Raw genomic sequence first — 22,055 nt, 5'->3', positions numbered from 1 at the left:
TAAAGCAAATATTTAAACAATTTGAATATCTATATGATTGATAATATTTGATTAAATTATTAAAAGGCTATAATAATCTATCAATATTAAATTTTGATAATATTATAATTCAGAATGATACAGATATTCAGATTGCATTAAAATATTAAAATCAAGATTTCAAAACTACATCTACTATGTACTATTATTTTCTGTTGCTTTAATTCTTCTTGGGATTGATTAAATCTTGAAATTTGCATCGAGCTTGAAAGAAAAGGTTATTTGAAGGAAATATGTGAACTAATTATTGTTTCTAATGTTAAGAGGCATATTTTAAGTTAAGATTTAAAGTGAAAATTTAAACAAAATATATGAACAATGAATTTTTATAAAGTGTCATTAAATATATAGATTTAAAGTAATAGTAAATATATAAATTTAGAATGAAAATTTTTGATTAATTTTAAAATAGGAAATTGGTACTTTGTTGTAAAAGATTCATTGTATTTGTTTACATTATATAATTTGTGGTATTACATAAAGCAAATATTTGAACAATTTGAATATCTATATGATTTATATAATATTTGATTAAATTATTAAAAGGCTATAATAATCTATCAATATTAAATTTTGATAATATTATAATTCAGAATGACACAGATATTCAGATTGCATTAAAATATTAAAATCAAGTTTTCAAAACTACATCTACTATGTATTATTATTTTCTGTTGCTTTAATTCTCCTAGTGGATCTTTGAATTGTCTATTAAATTTAAAAACTCAACAATTAAATAATTTAATTAAATAATTTTTCTTTAAAGATTATTATAATTTAAATTTATAAATTCCAATTAATTGTATTAAATTATAATATTTAATAAACATTAATTTTCATATTTATTAAATAATATTTAAAAAATCTATTTGAAACGAATTAATACTAAGCTACAAATGTAAACTTGCTAATGCTAAACCATAGATATGATGATTATAATAAATAAAAAAAAAAAGCTAATATTTTTTTAAAATAATATTTTACAATTATTTTCAAACAAAATGAATAAGTAATTAAACAAAGATTACTATTATAATACGAAAAAAGTTAAAAAGTAATGAAATTAGAAATAATAATAATGATGACAAGAAATAATCGTAAGTAGTAAATAATAATTATTAAAATAAAATTGAAATTAATTAACCTTTTAAAATTAAGATTGCATGTGTTTAAAAGTACAGTCATTTTCGTACATTCCCATTTCCCATTCCGTGTATAAGACCGAGTAGGTATACACGTGTATTTGTTGTCAAAGGACCTAAGTCGGCAATAACACGTGAACAAATCACGCTTCAACTGAAGAAAAAAAAAAAACTTAACTTCGCTATTACAGCGAGTCTCGATATCACTTTCGAATATTCCTGATGTAATTTACGCGTAAATTTCACACGGCACACTGTCACCGATTCGACTACGTCGCGAAATACCAGGTGGCTGCGTAAGGATTCGTTGCACCGTAGTCACGTGACTACGGTTCGAAATCAATGGCAGTTGATGCGAGGATCTATGCGTCGCGTAAACGCGTCACGGCAAGCGTTCGATCGATAACGTTGAACCGTTGAAAAATGGTAAAAGAAAGATGTGTACACAAAAGGAAATAAATAAATATAGACTTGCCAGTGAAGGTTAATCCAGCGTGTCGATGGATCGAACGTTGAGGACCACCACTACGATGACGACCACGACGACGACAACGACGGTGAAACACTGATTGATCGACTTTTGACTCGACAACGTGGCAATCGAATAAGTTCGCCAGGTTGTGGTGTCGGTGGATGGGTCGATTGGGTTAGGTCGGTCGGTCGGTCGGTGGTAAAAGAGAAGAGAGAGAGAGAGAGAGAAAGAACAGGTATAGGTTCTGGACCTGGATGATGGTACGTGGTGTAGCAGGGCCGGGGGCTGACGCGACACTGTTCACGAGCGCGTATACACGCGCGCTTCATGCGCATCCTGCTACGCGCATCCGGCCTCATCATGTGCGCTGACCGATATAGCCAATCCCGGAAACGGGATAAAGGACGAGAGGGAAACTCGAATATCGCGAGGCCAGAGGGTAGCTTTAACGAGCGCGGAATTCGAAATATCTTGCGGGATATAACTTGTTCGTGTTAAATGGGGAATAAACGAGAACCGTTTTGAAACGATACAATTCGATAGCGATTTCACTACTGACTTTTTGTGCAATCTCCCATTCCTGTATACGAATATGTACGTATTTTATGGGTGATCGATCGCGGCGAGCTACGACCCCGTTGCGGTGCACCGATTAGATGTATTGTGCAGTCGATGTGTTATAGAGATTGAAAATTGAAAAATTTGATAGGAGAAATATGAACGAAAAAAAAAGTGATCGTAATAGTATTTCGTTTTTTTATATAGATATAGATCATGATATAAAGTGAAAATTCGTGTATTATGTAAAAATTAATTTTTGATATAATATTTTATAATCATTTGTCGAAAGATATTTAGAATCATTACAAGAAAGAAATAAATAATATTCAATCGATTTAAGCATAATTTTATTTATTTTATAATTTTAATTATTTACAAATTAGTGCTCACAAATTCAATTGATTATGATCAATTGATCCTTTTAAAATTTATTGAAAAACTATAAATTAATTTTCTATAATCCATTCATTAAACGATTTATTAACTATATTTTTCTTTGTTACTATTTTATTATATACAATTCTTTAATACAATTACTTAATATCATTTATTAATAAAAGATTTTTTTTATTCTTGTTAAAAAAATACATTTACAGGTTTCTATACATCATATTTTTTTCAAGAATTCAAAAAATTTCCATGTACACGAAATCTTGCTTTCAATCACGATTGAAGATAAGACAAGCAACATCTGATTTAATGTATAATGCATAAATGGAAAAGTAAATGTAGATTCATTTTTACCTGGAAAAAGATTGCCAATATATCCGTGTGTCCCAGCGTTAATTCCAGCCGAAAGGATGAGAAGGTAGGAAGGAAAGATTATGATGCCTGTGAACTTTGGCCAGTGGAATCTCGATTAAGATCAACAGAGGAGGTCGCAACAGGTGAGGTCGCACGCTTCGCAGGAACACCGTGATCCTCCTTCCAATGTGCACACAGTTCGACCCTCTGGAGCAAGATAAAACTCCGCTGCAAAGGAAAACAACATGAAGATAATGGTGATGTCGAAATTTTATCTTTGTGCAATAACATACATATGATAAATATTTATATAATTATCATTTTTTCAATTAATATGCAAGATATATACAAACATTACTTTGAAATGAGTATTTTAATATATATATATATATATATATATATATATATATATATATATATATATATAAGAAATTAGATATTTCAAATAAGCAATTTTTAATTTTAACGTCATTATTATGTGATATATTGAAGTTATATTATTGCAAAATATGTATAACATATAAAAAATTCTATCTTTTTATTCAAGGAGTAAGAAATAAAAGATAGAAAATAATTATCATTGATGATTATTACATTTCAATTAAATTAAATCAAAAATTTATTTAATGAAATTCTATTGTAATTTCTACATGTAATTATATATTTAAACAATATTATATAATAATACAACATTTCTTTTTCTTAATATAACATTATATACTTTCAAATAGTGTGTATTTGAAAATATTTCATTTTTATTTGATTTTTATAGATATTTCATTTTTCTATTTATATATTTCAATTTATTTGAGGGAGAAATTTCAGATCTCTTTAAGATAATATTTCTGTGTGAATTTCATATCTTTTTGAAATAATATTTTAAGTTCTACAGAGGAATGATGGAATTATTCTTTTTCTCTTTGAAGTTCCAGATTTCTTTGATACGATGCTTTACAAAAATTGCAATTTTTTTTAAACAGAATTTCACAAATATTCTACTATTTCTATGTGAAAGGGAGATTCGTGGGAATTTTTGATACCTTTAGAGTGGAAGTATCATAAAAATTTCTCGATTTTCTTTGTGTGAGATTTTATAAAAAATTTAAATCTCTATGCAGTAAAATTTTATAAGAATTACAAATATTTTCGTTTTCAATTTTTTTTGAATGTCAGAAAATATGAACAGAGATATGTAATATGTATTAGTATTTTTTTCGAATTTAAAAAAAAATTTTCTTTTTCTTCCTGAAATTGCTATCTTTCTTTTTTTTTAAGAATTAATTTAAAAATATAAAATAAATAATTTAATTTCCACGAAATGAAATTTTATAATTGTAAACCTTCTTCCAGAATTTTATAAATTTCCATTTGATTGTTTTGGATATTAAATAAAATTTTCTTTTTCTTTCTTACAAAAATCTCTCTCTCACTTTTTTTTCTTGAAATCTATGAATATAACATATTTAATTTAATAAAAATTCAAATTTCTGTGCAATGAAACTTTATAAAAGAATTGTAAATCTTCTTACAAAATTCGAACAGAAGCTAAATTTTCACAATAAATCTCCCATTTTTCAGTGATGAAATAAAATAAAATTTCTCTAAGAGACAATACTTTTCATTAACAATCAAATATCCAAAATAATCTAACAAAGTTCGTGTCTTTAATGTAAAACGATTTCAAAAAGATATGATAAAAATATAAATCTTTTCTTTCAATGACACACGAGATGTCTCGGTGATTGCATACAAGATGCACAAACAGCCCGTAGGTACGAAGTTTTCAGAGTTATGAGAGAAACATTCTGATGCTCTGGAGATTCTTTACTTTGCATTTTTGCCAAGCATAAAGTAGCCTTGACGGATTATTCCGGCGGGAAACCAAGGGGGAATATTTGTTGGCCGGTAGCGTAAAATGCAGAAACTTTCGAAACGCCATACGAAATCTCACGTTTCTTCCAATATTTTATTTTTCGAGAACAGTGGATATTTACTTTGATTGAAACAAAACTTGGTAATTTTAATATTATTGCGAATCCGTTTTTCGATCGTTTCGATCGTTGATACGAGAAAAATATTTTACTTTTTTAATTAAATGATAAAAAAAAAACTGAACTTTGATGACTTGCCAAAATATTTTTGGGAAAGAACAAGCAATTATGGATTTAATTAAAATCGTATTCCAAGTATTTGTAAAGTATCATTTTAAACTATTTTTTTTTTCAATTAGAAATTCGATTATGGTATACAAATAGATGTATATTGTTTTTTTTTTTTTTTTTTTTTTCTAAATGAAATTTAAATTACATTTTCTAGATAGTATTTTCCAATCTTATTATAATAAATAAATAATTTTCATTCGTTTTCACAATTATAAAAATAAATCGTTGAATAAAGTACACGTAATATTTTATTTTTAGATATAAATTAAGATTTAGTGGAAATTAAAAAGAGATATTAAAATATGTCAAATTATAGTACAGTTTTTTTTATCAGATTTCTATATAAGTGAAATAAAAGAAAGAATTTTTGTTGTATATATAAATAATTACAAAAATGTGTAATTTTTTCGAATATATAATATTTATATATTAATATCGTATATTATATTTAATTTTTACATTTAGGAAGTGTAGTATACAAATTTTTTAAATGTATTTAATTTCTAAATGGTTTAGAATATTTCTATTTTCCATTCTATTATTAATAACAATTTTATTAACATTCAATACATGTGATTTATAATAAATTATTTGTTCTTTAATCCAAAATTTAATTTTACGAAAAAAATATATATCATATTTTATTCAGCCTTAAACAATAATTTTGCAGCAGATGGAAAATTATAAAATTATTATAATTAAATTATTATAAAGATATTTAAATTACATATCTTAAAATGATAAATTTATTATAAAAGATACGTTGTTTTATGTAATTTAGAATTGATAAATTAAAAAAATAATTTTTCTCTTCTGTTATTAAATTTCACTATATTATTTCAAGATTACTATTATTTCTATGCTTTCTTCATATACTTTCTATATTTCCATAAATCGTATTACAATAAATTTATTCACTTTACTTCGTTCAATTATGCGCATAGTTATGTAGAACAATGACTAAGGCAATTCCAATATTCAAATCGTATTCATTGAAAATCAATAATTTTTATTGACTTCAATATGCGATGAAAATATTTTATTTCAACATTCAATGGAATTTATTATTTCTACTATTTAAATAGCAAAATAGATATTGTTTTCATTACCATCATCCTACTCTATCTTTCACTTAATCCAAATTTTAATTACTTACAATTTAATAAATTCCAACAAAAATTTTTATATCAATTTTTATACTTGTTTTTCTTGCATTTAGAAGCGACTCTTCAAATATATTCATTTGTAAAATTATCAATATAATAATCATTTGTAATTTTTCCAAAATTATAATTCAGGTTCAAATAACTGGATCCAATTTAACTCATTTTTTCAAATCATAGAAGATAATCGATTATTTATTTAAACGATAATATCTTATCCACATATTGTTAATTTGAAGAACTAAAAACAAAAAAAGAAAAGACACCATCAACATTTACATTATACAAAATATTCATCTTTCTCACACTTTCTTAATAACTGAAGTAAAGTTTAAATAAAAATTTCCAACAAATAGAATTTTACTACTATTACGTATAAAACGATTCTCTCATATATAATTTCTTTGTCTTCCAATTAATTCACACGATGATGTTACTTGCAAACAAACTTCCATCGAATGCGGAGGGTATAAATAAAGACGTGCCCTCGAGAGAGCCAGTAAATGAAGGGTGAAAGAAGAAAAAAAAAAAAAAAGAAAAAAAGAACGAACGTGAAGTCGTCAGGAAAACAAGATAGACCGAAGCTTGGTTCCTTGGCAACAGGTGAGAGCTGGTTGTCGAAAAAGGCACGTAACTTTTCCCTAGGTCGACGGGCCTGAATATCGATGCTCGGATTCGTAACCGAAAACTTCCACACTGATCTTGTTCGTGACTTCGGCTGCCAACTTTTCTCGACCACGAAAGAGGAATTGTAATGTTTGAACTCGAGTCCACATTTCGTGGATGTTAACTCAATTGGTATCACTCTTTCGAGGTAAGATAATAAGATAAATTGACTGTTTAATGATGATTTGATTAGATATTTGAAAATTTGAATAAAATTTTATAAATATTTGAATTGGATAAATCGTATAATAAAAATTGAACAATTCAAATGATGAAAATATTTTTTAATTTTGAATAATTGGATATTTTCAAAATATTCTTTAATTTCTTTCTTTTTCTTGTTGTATTAAGATTGAAAAAAAAATTATTTATTAAATAATTTTTTATATCTATTTTTTTCAATCATTTACGACACTTTATGAATTGTAAATTGTTATTTATCTATTTATAATTTTTTATGATACAGGAACTTAATATGTTTTTTAGCATTTCAAGTAATTTTTTAATATCTATTTTTTTATAACTAAAAATAATTACACTGTTTTGTGAAATATTTTTTATATTTTGTAAAAAAAATTATTACAATGTTATATAAATAAATAAAAATTTAAGTTTTGTCTTAAAAGTATAATAATAATAATTTTAATTTTTAAAAAATCCAATAATTGGTTGTTCAATAATTGAATTATTAATTTACAAAATTTTTGGATTTACTTTCTTTTACTGTTCAAAAAATATATATATATATATAAAGTTTCATTAATAAAAATATCGACGATCTTCTCATTAAAAAATGACCTTGAACAAATTATCCTACCATTGTCACTTACACGTAATTCTTCTATAATTTTGTTTTGATATTTACGTATTATGTACTACTATTAATATTACATTTATTATTAAAAAAATTCCTGTGTTGAATGGATTAATATTTCTATAGCGAGCATTGACACGAATGGCTTATTAACTTTATTCATTGTTGCAATAACAAACTTATTTTCGTGTGTAGAACAGCATGAATGTAAATATAATATTAAATTATTAATTCTGTCGAGATTAGAAGGAAATAATGAGATTTATTAACTTTTTCGTTTAAGATTATCAATTCAACATTATTTGTAAATCGCACATTATTAATCATTTAAATTTTAATAATTTTAGATGTATTTATTTTTTTTTTAATTTAGCATAGTTCAAAAATAATAATAATAATAATAATTTCAAATCTATATTTAAATCATTAATGTAATTTCGTTTATTTAATAAATAATTGCACTGTATTTTATTTTTAATTATATTTATAAAAATGAATGCTTAAAGTTTTTTAAATATATTTAAAAAATGTTTGAATTATCTTAAAAAGTTTATAGATCTACAAAAAAATAATCAGACAATAAATAGCGAAGTAAAAGATATTGAAATTAAAATATCATTTTTAAAAAATTTGTATTCAATATCTTGATATAATTTTTTTTAGAAATATTTAATTAACAATTTACGTTATCGAAAAAAAAAAAAAGATAAAAAATTTTATTCACGCCATCATACGATATCACGAAAATATTAAACGGTGCACGAATTAATTCTAAAATTCTCAATTCGGAAATGTGTGTCAACTCTCATAACCTTTGAACTTTGTAATTTACCTCCCGTCCATTAAAAGCTGTAATCACGTTTATGCAAAAAATTAAATTTACTTTTACAAATTTTCTAGGTTAAAATCACATGGGATAGTATTAGTTTCCAAAGAGTAGTTAATTTCCGCAACGCGTACAATGTTTCTTACCTCGATTATTTCTATTTTGGTTTATATAAAATATTTCACAACTTCTCGTTCGACAATTTCGACGGTTTCGAATTATTAAAATTTTAATTAATAATCAATCAGAAGATGAAAATTTCATTCTGATTCCATCTTTTAATGCAATTTTCGTCTCTCGTTTCTCCAGATCGTGGTATAACAAAATCCATTAAATTGCAAGGTTCGTAGAAACAATATCTTCTTACGGTAATCTATGCATCCCCTGTTGAATCGTTCCTTTTCATAATCTGATTTCATCTGATATCCTTTAACGCTATTTTTACCACTGATCTCCGCCCTCATCATTCGTGGCTCACCTTTATCCCCCGAAGAAATAAGTAATATAGCATTACGCTCTCTGCGCAGTCACCGTATGATGAAATCGATAAGTATCAAAGAATTATCCGGCTCTCGATGCGTTCAAATTATTGCGATCGATTTATAGATATTTTAAAGTAGAAATTAACGTGTCGATGTTAAAAGTTAAAGGAAATAAGATCGATCGACGTTGGACGAGTTTAAAAATCGAACAACTGAAAATATTTTTTAAAGAAAAATATCTACGATGACGAAAAATAAAATTTAAGAACAAATTATTTGCTCTATTTTACACAATTGATTCCAATTGTACAAAAATTCTAAAATTATGAAATATGATATAAAAGTAAGAAATATATCTCAAATTATTTAAAAAAGAAATGATTAAAAACAGTTTAAATAAGATTTTTGAAAAATAATTAATGACGATTGATGATTTTAAAAAGTAGAAATTTTTTTTTGTGTTAATTACACGAATTAGAAGATCTTCAAGTAATCTCAAGCATAATTCACACAATCTATTTTAAAATAATTTTAATTACCATCGATTAGATGATCTTCAACCCAATGATTTTTAAATATTTTCTATTACTATCAAAGAAAAATAATTTAGGAAAATGAAATATCTCGTTCCATCAACATTCCAATCTTCTAAAAAGAAATCCCAATTCTAAAGTTCAAGCTAAAGTAGAACAAATCACATCCCATAAGGTCCCCTCATGAGCATGAAATCCACTCACCAGACCTCAACCACATACGTTTCAATCTCAAAACTCCTACAAATTACGCCATTACTGAATAAGAAAGATCTTTATGATGATTGTGTGAAAATCGTGTCGATATCTGAGAAACAAAGGGTGTAAAAATGAAAAATAAATTACATTTAAAACAATGAATATATAGAAGCTATATATTACAGAAAATGTTAAGATGATGTACAAAGAATAAATATTAAGGTAAAATAAAGTAAAATAAAGTATAAATAAACTGTTTATATTATTTCTCATTATTAATAATGATAATTAATAAACTGTCAATAAACAATATAATATTTACTTCAACATTCCACTAGAGAATACTTTTGAAAATATTGACTATTTGAATATCTATTAATAGTGATAAAAACAAACACAATCAATATCAAATAAACAAAATTAAAAAATTAGTTAATTAAAATATAACATTAGTTTGTCAAACTAAAATAAATTTTTATAAATTATTTTTTAAAATCGATATTAAATGTCTGAAATTATAAGATCTTTTAAATCAAATATAGTATATATTATGAAATATTTCTAATGAGTTTTTATTCCTCAAATAATATCAATAAAATGATTTATAATTTATTTTATCTATTTAGTAGTTTTTTACTTATTTATTATACTAATAAATCCAATATTAATTAAAATTAATATTGATAAAAAAATACCAAAAATTGAATTAAAAAAATGAAATTGACACTGATAAATTTATTTGAAATATTTGATCCATCAACTAGAAACCATTTCTCAATAAATTGATTATTTATAATTCTTCCAATTATTGTTTTTCCTAGAATTTTTTGATTAATTTAATCACGAATTATATTTATCATAATTTTCACATAATAAAATGTAAAATGTAAATGTTTCTTGAAAAATCAATTTCATTTTTTTGTATACATACCATCTAGTTTTAAAACAAGTAAACAAAGTCAGCTGCAATTTTACGTCTACAATTTTTATCGTAAAACCGTTTTCTTTTTCACCAATAACAATCGAGATATTGTTAAGTGAATGATAAAAAAAATGATACGATTAAAAAATTGCATTTTTACAATTTTCACCATAGAAATCTTTTTCCAATAGAACTCAAATCAATTTTCAAATTATCTTCCAATTTAATGGGACATTCTCATATACCAAAAGGGCAAAAAATATTCGATCTCCTTTTCCTCTCTCAAAATCGTGATTTCGTGTTACATCGTTACTCCTTCTTAATGAAAATGATACGCAGAAGAGCGTGCACGAGGATGCGAGACACGGATGGCCAACATTAAAGAGCCTCTCGCAATATCGAGGAGGAGGCACGAGCGGCCAGGACTTAGAGGATACGGAGAGTGTAATGTAAACTAATTAGCAGCGAGTCTACGGCAATTAAGGCCGGTGGAGTGGCTCGCGCTGATGCTCCGCCAACAGGCCATGCCAGACAGCTACCAGCCATTGTCGAACCACGCCACTGGAATGTATCCTAGAACACACCGTGAACACGAGAAACTTGTGACCCGTTCGATCTGATGACAGCTCTTCTTTCGAAGATACAGTTGCTTTAAAAATTAAAAATTCCGATTTGAAAAATAACAATTTTTAAACGTAAATGTAAAATATTACATTATTATTAAGTTGTGTATACGAATGATGACAATTCTCTTTTAGGAAGATACAGTCGCTTCAAAAAGTTTCGTATCAATGAAAATTTGTGCAGAATATTATAATGTGTATAATATAATATAGAATATTATATATTATTATAGAATATATATAATATAGAATATTATAAGTTGTATATGAATTGTATACATGAATATGAGAGACCTATGATCTGTGACAATCTGATAATAATATCTTTTTTGAAAGATACACTTGCTTTAAAAGTTTTTGAATACCCGAAAAGTTCTGATTTGAAAAATGATAATTTTTAAACGTAAATGTAAAACATTACAAGTTGTGTATACGAATGATGACAATTCTCTTTTAGGAAGATACAGTCGCTTCAAAAAGTTTCATATCAATGAAAATTTGGGTAAAATATTATAATGTGTATAATATAGTATAGAATATTATATATTATTATATTATAGAATATGTATAATATAGAATATTATAAGTTGTGTATGAATTGTATACATGAATATGAGAGACCTATGATCTGTGACAATCTGATAATAATATCTTTTTTGAAAGATACACTTGCTTTAAAAGTTTTTGAATACCCGAAAAGTTCTGATTTGAAAAATGATAATTTTTAAACGTAAATGTAAAACATTACAAGTTGTGTATACGAATGATGACAATTCTCTTTTAGAAAGATACAGTCGCTTCAAAAAGTTTCATATCAATGAAAATTTGGGTAAAATATTATAATGTGTATAATATAGTATAGAATATTATATATTATTATATTATAGAATATGTATAATATAGAATATTATAAGTTGTGTATGAATTGTATACATGAATATGAGAGACCTGTGAACTGTGACAATCTGATAATAATATCTTTTTTGAATATCTGAATTAAAAATTTCTGATTTGAATAAAAATTTATGAACGTATGTAAAATATTATAAATTATGTATGAATGATGATGAATGAAAATTCTTTTTTGGAAGGTACAATTGCTTCAAAAAGTTTTATATCTGAATTAAAAATCTTAATCATAATGAAAATTTGTATATGTAGAGCATTGTAAATCTTATATGAATTATATGAAGATAATTTTGATTATATTTAAATATTTCTTGTTTTTTTTAGATACAATTTTGTTTAAGGATTATAACAATATAATAGAGTATATTGAAAGTTGAATATTTCTTATTGGAAAAGTTTTCTATCTATTTTGTATTATTGTTATAATTGTTATAATTAAGAAAATGAAAAAAAATTTAATGAAACATTGATTTCACCTTGTTTAAGTGAAAATAAAATTTTAAAAAACTATAAAATTACTAGTAGAAAAGAAATTGCTCCATATATAACTTATATAAAAATAAATATACTAGTCAGTAATTTTCTTCTAAATGGTATGTATTAGAAAAAAATATTTTTTATATAATTAGAAAGAAGAAAATATTTTATTACCTTTAATAATCAATATGATGACATATATAAAATTTCGCAATATTTCCAATATTTTTCAAGAAACCTAATCTTCAATGTTTTAAATGGATGTTTATTTCTTATCAGCTTCGAAGCTCAATCTTCTCAATCTTCTCAAAAACGAAAAAAAAAAATGTTATAACGACTTTTTTTCTTATTTCCTTTTTCTGCAGAATCTTTTCTTCCTCGATTATACCACGATTATCATCCTACTTTGTACTTAAACTTTCCTTAAAATCTTTCCTTAAAAGGATTTTTGCTTTAAATAAATTTCTTCCAGATTTTTAAAATTTAGATGTATGAAAATTTTCCCACTTCCATAAGAATCGGAAGTAGAAGATTGGCAGTGATAAAAAACGAAGACGATTTAACATAATCTATTTTTTACACAATATAACCCAATGGAGGGTAGATGTTGGGATAAAAGATTCTGACGAAGATTGACTTTGATGCGTGTCAGATGAGATAGATAGGTGTGGTTAAGAAAGTGATTTTTTTTTTTGAATTATCAGATGAAAGATACGAGGAGTGTTCTTCATGTCGATACAAGGTTGGGTTATGAACTGCTGGAGATTTGTAACAGCTTATTGATCAGGTGACCCTCGAATGACTGGTTAGCTATAATTTACATTAAATGTGTGGAGCATCCTTATTTGAATTAATTATTATAATAATTATTATATTATTCAATCTTTTTGAATATTTTAATTTATAACTTTTTACTTCCTTTTTGACAATTATTATATATATATCATTGTAATATCTCAATTCTTTCATAATGAACATTGCTTATTGATTTTTTTATAAAATTCTTTAGTGTCAGAGAAATCACATTTAATTTCTTTTTATACTTTTATCATATCGTGCAAGAATATCTCTTTTTTAAACATACAATTTTTAAATTGTAATCTGAGAAGAGATTTGAATATTAACAGTCAGGAGTCTGCAAGTAAGTTTTATTATTGAATCAAACTTTAACTTTTTAATTACATATTACAATGATATTGTTTCTTATTTATATAAATGAAACAATTTTTTTAGAAAATTGATATCCAATAAAATATACATATGAAAGAAACTTATAATATAGAACTTATATAATATATATATATATATATATATATATATATATATATATATGTAACATAACCAATAAAATCTGGATATTCTTTCATTGAAAAGATAGTATAATGTGTAAAAATCTTTATCGCGTAATTTGGCTATAAACAAATCACCAAAATTCTCATAAAATATTGACTACATCTACGCAACACCTCATCAACTTAAACAATCCCTTATATCGATCTAAAGTCCCATAAACCCTCACTCCTGCTCCTATCTTCCTCGCCGATCTCAATCTCAGTTCGTAACCCTAAATCGACCTGTCGTTTGCCTTCGAGAACCACCCTCGACGCACCCTGGTGTTCGCATGACGCGAAAGGGTTGCCTCTGACTTGGCCCATTACTTTCGACTCACACCTCCTCTTTACCCTTTGCTCCTTACTATTGATTAACATGTGTCATCGTCGATCCACGACACAACAAGACACGTAGCAACACGCGGCGCTATTCTAAAGTTGCTAAAGACTAGTGATGGGTTCGAGTGCGATATAAAATTGAAATATTCCGAGTTTAAGCCAATTTTTTTAACGTATTCTATGGGTTTAAAGAAGGAAAAAAAATAGGAAATTAAATATGAAATTTGTTTGGATAATCTGTATTTGAATCGATATTTGTGAACTTCTATATATAATACTTTTAGTTGTACATTGGCAATATGATGTGTTTTATAAAGATAGGATTCGAATCTATTCGAAATTATCGCTTTTTTTTCAAAATTAAAAATTTTTTTCTACAAGAATAATAATTATGTAAATTAGCACTACATCATTGCTGAATTATATTTGGAACCAGTATGACAATTACAGAGTTTCATATTGTTCGATTTTCCAAATCCCAATTCCAATTACTTTGGATAATTGATGTTGTATTTTATCTGAATCAGTTTCATCAGTATTCATTTAATCTGATCGCTAATTTCGATAATCGACCTCTTACTGTTAATTTCATCGATATTCTATTTTCAATATACATGATTCTATCGTTAATTTGGATAAATAATGTTCTGTATTTGAATTCAAATTTTGGTCCCATCACTAACAATCATATTGCTTTATATAAATGAAGAATAGTATTATAAATTCAAGATTCAAGCCTATCTTCAAGCCCCAAAATTATCGTTTCTTTTTTCTATAATTAACTTTCTCTTAAAGATTATCTGAATCAGATCCATTTATATCTTTAACACTTAATCCCATCGCTATTTCGAATAATTGATACGAATATTGTATTTGAGTCAATTCGATATATAAAACCCATTACCGCTCTTATAATTTTAATTGATGCTCTATTGTATCTGTATTCTCAACACATTTAATCTCATTGCTAGTTTCGATAATCGACGCTCTATTGTATTCGAATCCACTCGCAACACACTTAATCCTATTTAATAATCAATGCTCTATATTCAAATTCACGTTTGAATCGACATTCGAATCCACTCTTGACACGTTTAATCTCATCGCTATTTTGGATCGATGCTCTATTTGAATCAAGCTTATCAATATTCGAATTTACTCACTCTTAATTCCATTGCTAGTTTCGATAATTTTCGACGCTCTAATATATTTAAATCAATTCCAATGATATTCAAATCTATTTTCAATACAATTAATCTTATAATTGACGCTCTATTCGAATTTATTCATACTTAATTCTATTGCTACGTTCGATAATTGACACTCTAATATATTTGAATCAGTTCCAATGACATCCACTTTTAACACGATTAATTCTATAATTGTCACACTTAAATCCATCAGTAATTTCGGTAATCGATGCTCTAGTATATTCGAATCAGTTCCAACGACATTCAAATCCATTTTCAACACAATTAATCCAATAACTGACGCTCTATTCGAAATTATTCACATTTAATCCCATCGCTAGTTTCGGTAATCGGTTCTAGTATATTCGAATCAGTTCCAATAACATTCGAATCCAATTTCAATACAATTATCAACACAATCCTATAATTGACGCTCTATTCAAAAAAAAATTTTTACTCACATTTAATTCCATCACTAGTTTCAGTAATCGATTCTATATTCGAATCAGTTCCAATGACTTTCAAATTCATTTTTAATATAATTAATCCTATAATTGATGCTCTATTCGAATTTATTTATACTTAATCCTATAGCTAGTTTCGGTAATCGGCTCTAGCATATTCGAAACAGTTCCTATAACATTCGAATCCAATTTCAACACAATTATCAACACAATTATCAACACAATTATCAACACAATTCTATAATTTCTATAATTCTATATTTCTATAATTAACGCTGTATTCGAATTTACTCATACTTAATTTCATCGCTATTTTCGATAATCGATGATCTAATATATTTGAATCAGTTCCAATAACATTCGAATCCAATTTCAATACAATTATCAACACAATCCTATAATTGACGCTCTATTCAAATTTACTTACACTTAATTCTATCGCTAGTTTCAGTAATCGATTCTATATTTGAATCAGTTCCAATGACTTTCAAATCCATTTTTATATAATTAATCTTATAATTGATGCTCTATTCGAATTTATTCATACTTAATCCTATCGCTAGTTTCGGTAATTGGTTCTAGCATATTCGAAACAGTTCCTATAACATTCAAACCCAATTTCAACACAATTATCAACACAATTATCAATACAATTCTATAATTTCTATAATTTTATATTTCTATAATTAACGCTGTATTAATAATTTACTCATACTTAATTTCATCGCTATTTTCGATAATCGATGATGTAATATATTTGAATCAGTTTCAACAACATTCGAATCCACTTTCAACACAATTAATCTTATAATTGATGCTCTATTCGAATTTATTCACACTTAATTCCATCGCTAATTTCGATAATCGACGCTCTAATATATTCGAATAAATTCCAACAATATTCAAATCCACTTTCAACACAATTAATTCTGTACCTGATGCTCTATTCGAATTTACTCATACATAATTCCATCACTACTTTCGATAATAAATGTTCTAGTATATTCGAATTAATTCCAATAACATTCGAATCCATTTTCAATACAATTAATCCTATAATTAACGCTTTATTTACACTTAATCCTATCGCTAGTTTTGGTAATCGATATATATATATATATATATATATATATATATATATATATATATTGGTATCGATATCTCTAATATATATGAATAAATTCCAACAACATTTAAATCCACTTTCAACACAATTAATTCTGATGCTCTATTCGAATTTATTCATACTTAATTCTATCACTAGTTTCGATAATCGGTTCTAGTATATTCGAATCAATTCCTATAACATTCGAATCCAATTTCAACACAATTATCAACACAATTATCAACACAATTCTATAATTAACGCTCTATTCAAATTTACTCACACTTAATTCCATCACTAATTTCGATAATCGACGCTTTATCATATTCGAATGAGTTCCAACGACATTCGAATCCACTTTCAATACGCTTAATTCTATAATTAACGCTTTATTCGAATTTATTTACACTTAATCCTATCGCTAATTTCGATAATCGACGCTCTAATATATTCGAATAAATTCCAATGACATTCAAATCTACTTTCAACACAATTAATCCTATACTCTATGATGCTTTATTCGAATTTATTCATACTTAATTCCATCGCTACTTTCGATAATAAACGTTCTAGTATATTCGAATCAGTTCCAATGACATTCGAATCCATTTTCAATACAATTAATTCTATAATTATCATACTTAAATCCATCGGTGGTTTCGATAATCGACGCTCTAATATATATGAATCAATTCCAATAACATTCGAATCCATTTTCAATACAATTAATCTTATAATTAACGTTCTATTTGAATTTATTTACACTTAATCCCATCGCTAGTTTTGGTAATCGATGCTCTAATATATTCGAATAAGTTCCAACGTCATTTAAATCCACTTTCAACACAATTAATTTTATAATTGATGCTTTATTCGAAATTATTATATTTACTCATACTTAATTCCATCACTAGTTTCAATCATCGACGTTTTATCATATTCGAATAAGTTCCAACGACATTCGAATCCACTTTCAATACGCTCAACTCTATAATTAACGCTCTATTCGAATTTATTTACACTTAATCCCATCGCTAGTTTCGATAATCGATGCTCTAATATATTCGAATAAATTCCAACGACATTCGAATCCACTTTCAATACACTTAACGCTCTATTCGAATTTATTTACACTTAATCCAATCGCTAGTTTCGATAATTAACGCTCTAATATATTTGAATCAATTCCAATCCACTTTCAACACGCTCAACTCTATAATTAACGCTCTATTTATTCGCACCACACTTGATCCCATCGCTAGTTTCGATTATCGACGCTTTACCGTATTCGAATCACTTTCATCGGCATTCGAATCCACTCTCGACACACTTGGTCCCATCACTAGCCCTACGTCGGCGATCACTTATATCGGGACAGAGTGCCCAGGGGATGTTATACGTCGTGTTATCGACGTACAAAGCGGGTCGAGCTGGCGGCAATCGGACTAACAGCGCGGGTCAGAGTTCGGGTGCCGGGGGGCGCGAGACGATAATAGGAAAACAGTAAATCGGGAAATTACGCTCATCCTCTAACGTCTGCTACACCTGGTTGATCGATCCTGGAACGCAATTATAGCGAACGGGACACGAGCCGGACTCACGCCCCAAAATCGCCACCGAAACGCTTGTGGACTTCCTGGATGGGAACTCCGTTTCAGGTGTTCGGTTATTCGCCGCCAGGGGGTTTCGTTTGTTTGTTGTCTCCGCGAGACGTTAATTGTTTGCCAGGATGGTGAATTGTAAAGGAATTGAAGTTATGTTATTTGCGGTAAGGTGGAAAGGATGGAAGGGATTTATGGCATGACACTTTGATTGTCAAGTGTGAAATTGTGTTAGAGGAGGAATCTCGATGGAATTTTCATTTCAGCATTGTAATTTTATAATTGAAGTTATGATTGGAACGCAGAATTTGTATTTACAAAAATCTACAGTGTGATATGTAGAAAGTATTTAAACAATATTATAATAGAATTGATAATGAATCAAGTGAAAGAATTCAATAGTATAATTACGTTGATAGAAAAATATTGCATTATGAAATTATTGGCTATTACTATTGAGTTATTATAATTAGACTACGAATGTTTTGTGCAGAATTTATGTGTAAAAAAATCTATAGAGAAAAGTATTTATAAAATGGTACATTGATGATGAATTGTTAGGGAATTATATATAATTTTTAATAATTTTATCATTATTGTATGAATATTTATTGTATCATTATTGGAAAGATGACAATACATATTATGAAACAATTTTTGACAATTTTGAGACAAATAATTTTCTATAGAATTTAAATATACACAAAACTATAGAATGTATATGAAAAGATTCAATGTATATTATAGTAGAATTATGAAACAATATTAAAAATGTTACTACAGTTAACATAAATTAATTTTTATTATACCATTATTAGACAGATTATGAGACAATTTTATAATTGAACTGAGAATATTTATGATTTTAATGTACAAATATCTATTTGTTAGAACAAATTTCTTCTATTTCTCATAATTTATCCTTGTTTCTTTATTCTATGATCAAATCAAATTGAATAATCAATTTACTTAGACGTCTAACCAAGAAATTTATCATTCTTACAAGAATATCAACAAAATTAGATTTTTTTCTTAAATTCCAATAATTAACCAAAAAATTTATCATTCTTACAAGAATATCAACAAAAAGATTTTTTTCTTAAATTCAATAATTAACCAAAAAATTTATCATTCTTACAAGAATATCAACAAAATTAGATTTTTTTTTAAATTCCAATAATTAACATGATTAAATAATCATATTAATTATAAATGAAGAAAGAAAGAAAAAGAGAATACAATAATTTGGAGAGGAAAATAGCATTAAAAATATCTTACCACGAATTCTATAAAAATTAATCAACGTAATGCAATGATACGAACGAATCACGAACAACGATATCTAGCGTAATCGATAGGGATGATGTATCTTGTGACGAGACGTATGATATTTTATTTATAATTCGAGATACGATCCCACGACACCACAGTATAATGTCATTTATATATTACCAGGTATCTCTCTATCATCTTCCTCCCTTCGTTCTTCTCTTTCTCTCTGATAACGTCTTGCAGCTAACACGCGCACATCCCTATGAAATTGATTTATAGCTTTATATCTAAGCGAAAATTCGAGAAGCAACCTTGGCGCAAGCATATTCAAATTTTAGGATCTTTCGTCCTTTGATAATACCAATTAATTTTTAATTATTCTAATTGCAACATATATGAAAATTTATATTTTATGCAACTTTTTTTATTCGCTTTATTATTATTATTGTATTTATATTATATTGTATTTTTATTTTTAAAATGATAGTAAAAATTTCACAAAAGATTTTGGATTCATAAATTTATTTATTATGATATAATTAAACAATATAGAAGAAAATCAAACAATTCAATTTTTTATTTTGAAAATATCTAAGTGAACAAGATTTCCTATGGAATGCCAAAGTTGAGGTAAAATATTATTGAAATGCAAATATAGGGTGTTCAATGAATCATCATTTCTCGAATAATATAATTAATCGATAATGGCAAATCAAAAAAATCGTATTAAAGTGTAAGAATTTTTGTTAAAATAATATATATATTTTTATATTTTGCAACTACATTTTATTTTTCATTAGAAAATATATGTAAATAATTTGTTTGACATATTCGCATTCATATACACAAAAAAAAATTAAGATAATAAAAATACATTTTATATTAACAAATTATGCATTCGTGATTTATTGCATTGAAGAAAAATAAAATGAAAAAATAGGAAAATAAAATTAAAATAATAAATTCTGCATATTTTATATTAATCAATCATATGATCGTGATTTATCGCACACCGTGTATGTGCTATCCAAGGGACATCTTGCGAGGATCTTCGTTGAAAAATATGTCTCGAATTTCCAACGTTGAAGGTGTAACAGCTACAAAATGAGGAAAAGAGACGACAAATGAAATTGGACAGAAAGACGAATTTTCGTAAGCAAAAATAAATAGGTATTTTCTTATTTAGTTATTGCTACATGGAAAAATTAATAGCATTACATCCATCCAGAATGCAATTTAAAAATAAATTTTAATTTCGATGATTATTCAAATGAATTTTATTCAAATTCATTTGAATAAAAATTATATTATTTTTATTTAATTTGTTATTTTATTTTAAATAATATATTTAAAAAGTAATAAAATTTACATTAATAAATATTTATTATTTGATTTCACTAAAGGAAAATTTTTATTTTATTTTTATTTAATAAATACTTTATTTTAAATAATTTAATATTGTTTGAATATTAATGTATTTATAAAATGTATTTCTTTATAATATTTGTTACTTTATTTGATATCTATTCGATTAATATTTGTTATTTGATTTCATTGCATATATACTATCAAAGAAACTGAAGAAAATATCAAGATGTTTTTCTGTGATGGAATTTTTCTTCGTGGAATTTCTATTTTTCAAAGCTGTGTTTCTTTGTCTAGATTTAACCTCAGTATATTTCTTTCCTTACTTTTCGACTTATAAACTTCATAATTTGAGATGAAATCTTATCATATGCAAAGATCTTGCCTTTGCTATCTGTTATATATATTTTATTTATTATTTGATATTATATTATATTATAAATAAATAAATAAGATATAGAAGTAGAAAAATTAGAAGAAAATTAAAACGAAAATTATTGGAACATTAATGCTAATAATTGCTAAAACTGCTAGAAGAAGAATAAATGAATAAATGAAAGTTTGTTCGTTAAATTGTTTATTGCAACAATATCCTTTCGCATATAAATGATTTAAGATCATAAAGAATGATGAAATCACAACGAGTAATTGAGAC

At 26.1% G+C, this 22,055-nt stretch overlaps 1 protein-coding gene across 1 annotated transcript in view; it reads right to left on the bottom strand.

Annotated features, from left to right (window-relative positions):
- LOC408372 (poly(rC)-binding protein 3) overlaps positions 1–3,172 on the bottom strand; it is a 319,750-nt gene extending 316,578 nt beyond the window's left edge. The window contains exon 1 of the mRNA XM_026444321.1: positions 2,959–3,172. The gene's annotated coding sequence lies outside the window, so the exon portion shown is untranslated. The remainder of the gene's footprint in view (positions 1–2,958) is intronic.
- Between the last annotated feature and the right edge of the window lie 18,883 nt (positions 3,173–22,055).

Source organism: Apis mellifera, linkage group LG12, assembly GCF_003254395.2.
Source record: "Apis mellifera strain DH4 linkage group LG12, Amel_HAv3.1, whole genome shotgun sequence".
Taxonomy (NCBI): domain Eukaryota; kingdom Metazoa; phylum Arthropoda; class Insecta; order Hymenoptera; family Apidae; genus Apis; species Apis mellifera.
Note: the sequence above shows the minus strand (reverse complement) of the source record. Positions and strands in the feature narration are given on the sequence as shown.